The sequence below is a fragment of the Podarcis bocagei genome (assembly GCF_964188305.1).
Source record: "Podarcis bocagei genome assembly, chromosome: 1".
Lineage (NCBI taxonomy): Eukaryota > Metazoa > Chordata > Lepidosauria > Squamata > Lacertidae > Podarcis > Podarcis bocagei.
In genome coordinates, this window is record NC_138125.1 from 46,121,532 (window position 1) to 46,131,331 (window position 9,800).

Genomic DNA, 9,800 nt, shown 5'->3' on the forward strand with positions numbered 1-9,800 from the left:
CAAACTAAGTAATTATGCCATTTGTGGGCTCGACTGCCAGGTTTATATAAGTTGGTTTTACTGATTTATGTTTCATTTTCCTTTATTTCTCACCACGTTTGTTATATCATTTCATCTATTCTGTTTTATATTATGATGATTTATGGCAGTCGCTCCCATATTTTTCTCTTCCATGAACCTCTTGAAAAATGCTGGGGGTTTTGGCATGTCTCTTATTGATTTTTAATTGCAATGTGCTGTGGTAGATGCAGCATGATTTTTAGTTGCATTTTTACATTCATGCCACAGAACAGCTTAAAATAGCTCACAGATTTGCATATCCTCTAGCTAGGATGATGTATTCAGTAGTTCACTTTAATTGCATAAAACTTGAGTAATTTCAGCCAGGACTTGCCAGCATCACCTAGGGTTGCCAGGGATGCAGAATGCTGCCTTACACCCAACCAGGCTGTTGGGTACTGAATTCAGTATTGGCAACATCTGACTTGTCCTTGGAAACTTCCCAGGGCTTTCTTCATTTGAAAAATTAGCAATGAAGGTGACACTTCTGGCATTATTGATCTCATAAGAATACTGAAATGGCAACCACAGAGGAGAACCGGGTGTGTTTTAGGGCACACTCTCAGTTTATAATGGGCTTCAGTGAGAACCCCCTGCATCAGGGCTGGAGGACCTGTCACCCTCCAGATGTTGTTGGCTGCCATCTCTCACCAGCAACAGTCAGGGATGATGAAGGTTGTTGTTGTAGGCAGCATCTGGAGGGCCACAGGTTCACTATTCCTGCCCTGCTGTGAACCAAGCAAACACCGCAATTCTCTCCCAGAATCCTCTGGAATGTGCAGGGATTCTGTAGTAAAAAGCACAGGTGTTAAATATATATATAGAAACAGTTCCATGGCATGAACAAGTTTGAAAACCACAGTACAGTGGTACCTTGGTTCTCAAACGCCTTGATACTCAAACAACTTGGAACCCAAACACTGCAAACCCAGAAGTAGGTGTTCCCATTTGCGAACTTTTTCCGGAAGTACAACGTGCTCCATTTTGAGTATTATGCTTCCGATTTGAGTGCCACACTTCCGATTTGAGTGTTACACTGAGGTCTGTCAGTTTTTGCTATTTATTTTGCGTTTGTGTGGCTCTTTTTGTTTTCTTTTGTTTTTGTGACTCTGTGGAACCCAGTTCAGCTGCTGATTGATTGATTGTGTGTCTGCAGTACATTGTTTATTGCTTTCATTTTATGGATCAATGGTCTCATTAGATAGTTAAAATTCATGTTAAATTGCTGTTTAGGGATTAATCCATTCTGCATTACTTTCTATGGGAAAGCGCGCCTTGGTTTTGGAACGCTTTGGTTTTGGAAAGGACTTCCGGAACAGATTATGTTTGAGAACCAAGGTACCACTGTATTAACACACTGACACAAGCTTCACCAGCTGAACATTACTTCATCAGAATGGGAGGGTGAAAATTAAAGTTATGTTAGCTTAAACGAAAGACATTTTTATTGAATAAACAGTGGGTTTGTCCTATTACATGGTTCATTTAATGAAAAAGTATGTAAAGCCACTTCTGTTTTACTACAAAAATTTCATGGCAGGTGATGATCACCTGTTGTTAGTGCTACATTTTACATTGACTGATTATGATGATTAGGAGTCATTCCCGCCTGCTTTATGTGTAATAACATTATCAGAGTTTGCAATGTTAATGTTGCAAATATATCTGAATCACTCTGCAGAGTTGATGGAGTAACTTCAAATGCAAGTGTTAACAAGCATACCATGCAAACCATACAACAATATAATGAGACAGGATTTGCATCTTGGCCAGCATCCTACACTGTAGGGAGGTATCTCATATCTAAACTATCTCATATCTAAACAAACCTGATGGATATGTTAGTATGTCACATGCATAAAGCAGGAAGTCTTGGCATGCACAAAATCAATGGGAAAATTAAATGTACTACAGAACAAAATGACAAGTAAACAGTCACATTCTTATTCTTACAACAAATCCAGAAAAAATACATAGAATAGAGGAATATGACCATACTTCATGGGGAAAGACTGGTGAATTTTGAGGAAAATAATCAGGCAAAAACAAAGTTTCATAGAACAACGTGACAAGGGTGGATGGGCCCTTTACTCATCGACATTGTCGCAATATTATTTTGAAGATGCCCAGACTTCCCTGGTATACTTTTTCATCAGAAACAGAGTTTTTTAGGTAGATTCTCATGAAAATATTCCTGCCAGTCAAGTGTTTTCTCCTTGGTTTAAGTTTTAATGAGGAGAGATCAATATTTTCAACAGTATTTTCTAGACCTAGCTTTCGTTGCCTTAGAAAAGTTTTCACTGCCCTGTGTTTCCAAACAATGCCTTCAGCCTTTTTGGAAGGAAAGTATAAAGGGGATTCCTAACGCACAGTGAGCATTTGTGTTATCGAGGAGGTGAAAGATGTAATACATTAGCTTTTGCAGTGTCCCTTGTATAGAGATCTCAGAGTGCATTTTTCCAGAGACCTTTTGAGAACAAGAGCTGACTGGACCCAGAACCGTAGATAGATGATCTTGCATCCCTGGCAGAACTGTCCAGATTGCGCTCCCTAGCCTCTCCTCCACCCCCCCTTCCACCCATTCAATTCACTCTCTATTTAAAACCATTTCTTATGAGGCAATAATAGATATTTATGGACATATTTTTAGCTGATTTTTGCCCCCCTCCTTTGCCTGCACCCCTGGCCCTGACTGGACCCTAACAGATATGACTTGTGATCTGTTGGCAGACCATAATAAAGACATTACAAGTAAGGTGGCAACCACCTTTGAAGTAGCAGCTCCAAAAATTTGCTTCTCTGGTGTTTGTCCTAGCAGGAATCTATATCTGCTACTAATTTTTGGATTGTAGGTATCTGTACTATCCCTATGCTTTGCATAAGACAGAAATAAAATCACTCTATCCATCCAAACTATGGAATTCACTGTCACAAGTCAGTTACAGTTAAATACATTCTTCTGAACAATGATCTTGAGGTTGACAGAAATAGCATTCTTCAGGCACTCAAGGCCTGGTTAAAGAGGAATGTTCTACAAATTCATACTGAAAGTTAATAATGGTGCAAACAGGCGCACTTCACTGGGGATGGCATCCCACAACTGGAGAACCACCACTGAAAAGACCTTGTTGTGGGGCAACGTCAGCCAGACAGCTCCCAGTGGTCACACCTCTTTTGGGCTTGGGAGAAGGTGTGCTTTTGTATGCTGCTTTCGGGGTTAAGCAGCATACCCCTGGATATCTGTTGTGGGGAATAGGAGTGGTAGAGGGTTATTGTCTTCACATTTTGCTTGTGAGCAACCCAGAGGCATCTGGTTGGATGCTATGGGGAAAGGATGATGAGTTAGATAGCCCTTTGGTTCTTAAATGACTAGCATACTTGTCCCACTAAGAATTATAGTACAGTGGTACCTTGGGTTAAGTACTTAATTCGTTCCGGAGGTCCGTTCTTAACCTGAAACTGTTCTTAACCTGAAGCACCACTTTAGCCAATGGGGCCTCCTGCTGCTGCCGAGCCGCCGGAGCACAATTTTTGTTCTCATCCTGAAGCAAAGTTCTTAACCCGAGGTACTATTTCTGGGTTAGCGGAGTCTGTAACCTGAAGCATATGTAACTGAAGCGTATGTAACCCGAGGTACTACTGTATGACTGTTATACTTTCCTTCCTATCATTTTAGGTGCCTCATAATTCCAAGTTCATGAATTCCAATGAGTCATTGGTATAAAGGGATATCCTGCACCCACATAGAGGCAATTTAGCGGAGGGAGAGGTTAGTGACATGAAACAAGATTTCAAACACATTAATTAGCTGCTATTTGCAATGTATGTCATGGCAATTAACTGTTCTTTTAAAAAAGATTTTTCAAAAAGGCAAATTAGACCTGCAACACTGTCAAAAGGAGCAGCACAGTCTCCTGCCTAACCTGGATTAGGTTATCATAGCAATCCATTACAATGAATTCAAATTGAATGCCATTGTTTTTTAGAAATATTTCCTGCTAGATAAGGAGAATTCTCCTGTGTTTGGATTTGATATCCCGCCTTTCACTCCCCTTCAGGAGTCTCAAAGCGGCTAACAATCTCCTTTCCCTTCCTCCCCCACAACAAACACTCTGTGAGGTGAGTGGGGCTGAGAGACTTCAGAGAAGTGTGACTGGCCCAAGGTCACCCAGCAGCTGCATGTGGAGGAGCGGAGACGCGAACCCGGTTACCCAGATTACGTGACTACCGCTCTTAACCACTACACCACACTGGCTCTCTCTCTGTTCCTATTGACACCATACATTTAGGGCAGTATCATACCAATTTAAATAGTCATTAATCCAAAGAATACTGGGAACCTGGGAAAGATCCAGGGACACTTGTGGGTGAGTGGTTGCTGCTGGTATAAATACAGTGTTACCTCAGGTTACAGACGCTTCAGGTTACAGACTCCGCTAACCCAGAAATAATACCTCGGATTAAGAACTTTGCTTCAGGATGAGAACAGAAATCATGTGGCGGCGGTGCAGCAGCAGCGGGAGGACCCATTAGCTGAAGTGGTACCTCAGGTTAAGAACAGTTTCAGGTTAAGAACGGACCTACAGAACTAATTAAGTACTTAACCCGAGGTACCACTGTACTTAAATGGTAAAGGTAAAAATAGGGACGTGGGTGGCACTGTGGTCTAAACCACTGAGCTTCTTGGGCTTGCCAATCAGAAGGTTGGTGGTTCAAATCCCCACAACGGGGTGAGCTCCCGTTTCTCTGTCCCAGCTCCTTCCAACCTAGCAGTTTGAAAGCACGCCAGTGCAAAGAGGTACCGCTGTGGCAGGAAGGTAAACAGCATTTTTGTGTGCTCTGGCTTCTGTCCTGGTGTTCCGTTGTACCAGAAGCGGTAAAGTCATGCTGGCCACATGACCTGGAAAGCTGTCTGTGAACAAAAACCAGCTCCCTCGGCCTGAAAGTGAGATGAGCGCTGCAACCCCATAGTCACCTTTGACTGGACTTAACCATCCAGGGGTCCTTTACCTTTACCTTTTGCCTTAAATACTAAAATGCCTATATGCATGTCAAAGTCTCAGATCCTTTTTAGCTCAAAAAGAAAAAGATGATTGACATGTGTTGATAACATTGTTATAGTTAGGGCTTTTGTGTGTGATAATGGGTCAGTGTGTCTGGCTGTTAACCGGAAGTTTGGTGGTTTGAGGCCACCGAAGGACGGCTGTGGACAGGATTCCTACATTGCGAGAGGTTGAACTAGCAACCCTCAGAGTCCCTTCCAACTCTATATTCTATTACTCCTTGATTCTGCAATGGACCAGTCCACCATTTTCCATGGTTGAGTTGCCTGTTTATTATTTGTTTATGAAATTAATATTCCACCCCCATCACATGTAAGCTCAGACTAGGTCAGGACAATTTACTGAATAAACAATAAAAGGGACAATATAATTTACTTCAAAATGCAACCATTCCCAACCAATTAACTCTCAGGCAAATAATGATCCTTTCAGAAGATCTAACAGAAGGGGAGAGTCTTCAGTTGATCCTGAAAAATAGTCAAAGTTGGTTCCGCCTTCAGTGATGAGGGTATTTCAGAACTGTGGCATTATCACTAAGCAAGCCTTCCAGGCAGCCACATCTCCTCTTCTGTATCCAGGGAATTATCCTTGTATACACCTGTATTTTCCCTTCTCATACCAGCACTTCACATTAGACAACCTGCATGTATGTGTGACAGAAGAGCTAGCAGAAGTGCAATTGGCAGTGGGTGAGTGGGGTGGAATATTGGATACAGTTAGAAGGAATGACTGAGTGTTGGTTGGGAAACGACAGCCATAGTGGGGAGAGTGGGGCTGTGGGAGACAGAGAGGCTGAGGGGATATGAGGCAAGAGGGATAATGAAAGCATCTGTGAGAGTTAAGATAGCTGTTATGAATATGAGAAGTGTGGAGGGAACATAGATCTTACCCACGTGTGGGTAATTAACAAAAGAATCATCTGGGTGCCTAGATTCAAAGCATGGGGCTTTGCACACTCTCCAGTGGGACAGAGCCCCAAGCAGAGTTAAAACACACTCAAAATTAAGCAGCAGTTTAGCATGGAATACTGGCTATTAGACCCCTTTCATATCATGATTAATTTCTTACAGCGCTTGTCCCCCCCCTCTCTACCCCTCTTGCAATGAACAGATCACAAACTGTACAGTTTAAAATGTTTTATTTACTAAATCCAAAGGTCTGATTCATGCATTGTTCCATGCAGCAGCAAGGAGAACACAGGTAGAATACTCTTGGGTACAAACTGCAGAGCACGGTTTCAAACATGTGGTTCAAACATTGGAGCAAGTTCAGATGTATCTGTCCTGGTCAGTTACATGGCGTGGAGAGTGTGTGAGAGGAAGAGAAGTAGCTTCATTTCCTCCCTCATGAAGGTAAGGGGGTGTGACCTAGCTGAGTCTAGGAATTGACCTCTCTGGCCTTAACCCCTTCATGCACATATTCAAGCATATATTCATAGTTACGTTTGACTACAATTTCTCACAAGTAGGGCAGTCAAGTATGTTATGTTGGAACACCAGAGCAACTCTCTATATAATGACTCCTTGTTCTGGAAGTTTCTTAATTAAGAACAAGTTTGCGTTTTAACCATCGATGTTCTGGTCTGGCTGGATTCCTTTGGGTGGATTCCAAAGAAAATAATCTCACACCACTTATCTAGTGTAGATGTAGGAATATAAAGGGAGAGTCCTACTGCTCTCTACATGGCACTAGGTGGTTGCTGGCATCCATCTGTCTCAAGAGACAATGGAAGAGTGTGCTATCAGCAGTAAAGGCAATCTCTTTTCTTTTCTTTGCTGCCTAGTGCAGTAGACCAGTCCACTTGTCAAGTGCTTCTTTGAGCTCCCAGAACCCATTGAACAGTGGCGTAGCATGGGTTGTCAGCACCCGGGGCAAGGCAAGTAATTTGCGCCCCCAACCCGTGGATTTGCGCCCCCTAACCCATGGATTTGCGCCCCCTAACCCATGGATTTGCGCCCCCTAACCCGTGGATTTGCGCCCCCTAACCCACAGATGCTGCGCCCGGTGCGGCCAGCCCCCCCTGCACCCCCCACGCTACGCCACTGCCATTGAAGCAGGAAGACAGTGATAGGTCAGCACCTTATTGATTGGGGTAGCTGACCAGTGAGGCACAATGATCTCTCCCATCATCAAAATCTACCATACGCCTATCAGGTTGAGCTTATAACTTGTAACTGTTGCTTCCTATGTTGTTTTTGCTGCATTAGCAGCACTGAATGACCTCTCCTGGGGCCCAAGACTGGACAGTTTGCCACCACTCTGGATTTGTGCAGGGTTTAGTCAATGGCCTTTTCTTCTCCACAAGATGTTCTGCAAGGCAGCAAAGAGAGATTATTCATCAGGGTTTACTCCTGAAGTCTCTCTCACAGATAAGTATAGCCACAGGGCAGTGGAAAGTTAGGATCAGTTTTCCTTTTCCTAGATGGGCTATCTTCCCAGGTTGATGAGGCCCACCTGCCCCTCATTTCCCTGCACAGCACATTAAGTTGTTAATTTCCCTCCTTGGTATTATGTTGCTATAAATGCAGCACAGTCTACAAGCATTACCAGCACAGAAAGAAACTGCTTTTCTTCAGTATTATTTATTCGGTATCACAGTAAAAGTTCTACTGAATTATGAAATTATTTGTCTGCAAAATTTCAAACATTTCAACAGTAACAGGCATTTTATTTCAGTTGTCTGCAAGTAGAACACTTGATGGTGCACTGACCTCTAGAGGCTATTCTACAGAATAGAAAAAGAGCGGGGAAACCCAACAGAGGATTTATGGGCTAAACCTGTGCTGTGAGCTTTTAACCACCACTTTGCTTACTTTCAAGCCTGGCAAGTTTCTAACAGCACACAGGCTATTCTCCATGTTTCCCCTCAACACCACCAGGTGAAAACTCAAGGTCACATCCTGCTTCCCTGATATTAGACCACCTTTTTCCAATTTCCCAAGAAAACAGAAAACTATTGACAGAGCAAGTCTGTCATGTTCTCTCTCTAAAAGTTTCAAACTGGGAAAATATGTGTAATCATAAGAAGCAATGATGGTAAAACCACCCAAGGAGCTCGCTGGTGTGGGTGGTATACAGATGTAATAAATAATATAGAACTAAACCATCAACAGAGTGATATTAGCTTGTGCATGAGCTGCCAGTTGGTGAAAGCAGCTTGTGCAGTCCCTCCTTCCTGCCAGTCGAGGAAGCAAGGAAGCAGCAGAAAACTAGCAGTTCATCCAGATATTTTGAGGGAAATCTGGAACTCAGGAGAGTAGCTGAGGTATTGTCTCAGTACTGCCCAGAAACAGGCTGTGGGGAATGTATTAGCACGTTTGCTCAGAAACATCTTGCACTGTTTTCAATTGGGCATATCTAGTTAGTAAATTGCATTTGGAATTGAGGCCATATTATGACATTCTTTCCCTAGGGAAATCCAGCAAGCCTTGCTCTCTTGAAATCCGAGGTTAAGAACAGTTCTATCTCATAATCTTTTGGCACCATACTCTTCCTGTTTACCCCTTCAGAGTTTCTAGATTGTGGCTGAACTGATTTTTTTATCATGGCAGCCTTGTGTAAAAGAAAAAGAAAAACTCAGACACCGTTTTGAGGTCAGTAGCAGCCTGCAAGTTTAATTGTTAATAAATAATATGCTACCAGTTCCCCGAAGAATCCCTCCATATGTAAAACTACTGGAGGAAAAAAAGTAAACATAAATTATTGCCTTATATTGATAATTTACAATCTGTTTCATAAAGACAAAAGTGTACTTGCTTCAAAAGAGGCACACAAATATTTAGCCAATGATTATTCAGAATTTAAAACTTTAGCCAAATGAATTGTATGCTCATAGATCTATAGTTATGACACATAAATTACTAAGATGCAATTAAAAACTATTATTTCCGCAAAGCATTATTTTTAACTTCTAACTGTAGTTAGCATTTGAGAAATTCACATTTGATTTCAAATTCATTATTTGCTTTCCCTGGCCTATAAGATTGCCCCCTGCTTTATGTGTTTGAATCCCCTAAGTCCTGTTCGATTTGCTTTTATATTGCTGTTATATTGGTTTTAGGCTGCATTTTTCTTAATGATACTGGGTTTGAGAGAAAAAATGGGATGGGGAGGGGTGAGGAATGCACTGCTGAGAGAGTCTAGATGGAATTCAATGCCGTGCTCTTCCAGTCATTCTGTCTGCACAAGTATTTCACCTCTCTAGACAGAATGATACCCTCACCTCTCCTCTCCGCCCAGGTGCGCTGTTCTGGATGTTCTCCCACCATCTTCTTCAAAATCACAGCTAAGGTTACGGCCACAGGAAGGAGTGGGGGAGCCCATTTCTGCAAGCGAAAGTCCTTGTGCTGGGCTTCCACTGACAGGGATGCTTAGGCGACTCCCACCCGTTAAAAATATTCAGCAGGCTATAACTACTTCTAAATAAATACATACATTTTAAACCAGTGCTTGCGATTCTATAGTGCAATTACAGTGGTACCTCTGGTTACGAACTTAATTCGTTCCGGAGGTCTGTTCTTAACCCGAAACCATTCTTAACCTGAGGCGCACTTTCGCTAATGGAGCCTCCCGCTGCAGTCGCACTGCTAGCGCACGATTTCTGTTCTCATCCTGTGGTAAAGTTCTCAACCCGAGGTACTACTTCTGAGTTAGTGGAGTTTGGAACCCGAGGTGTTT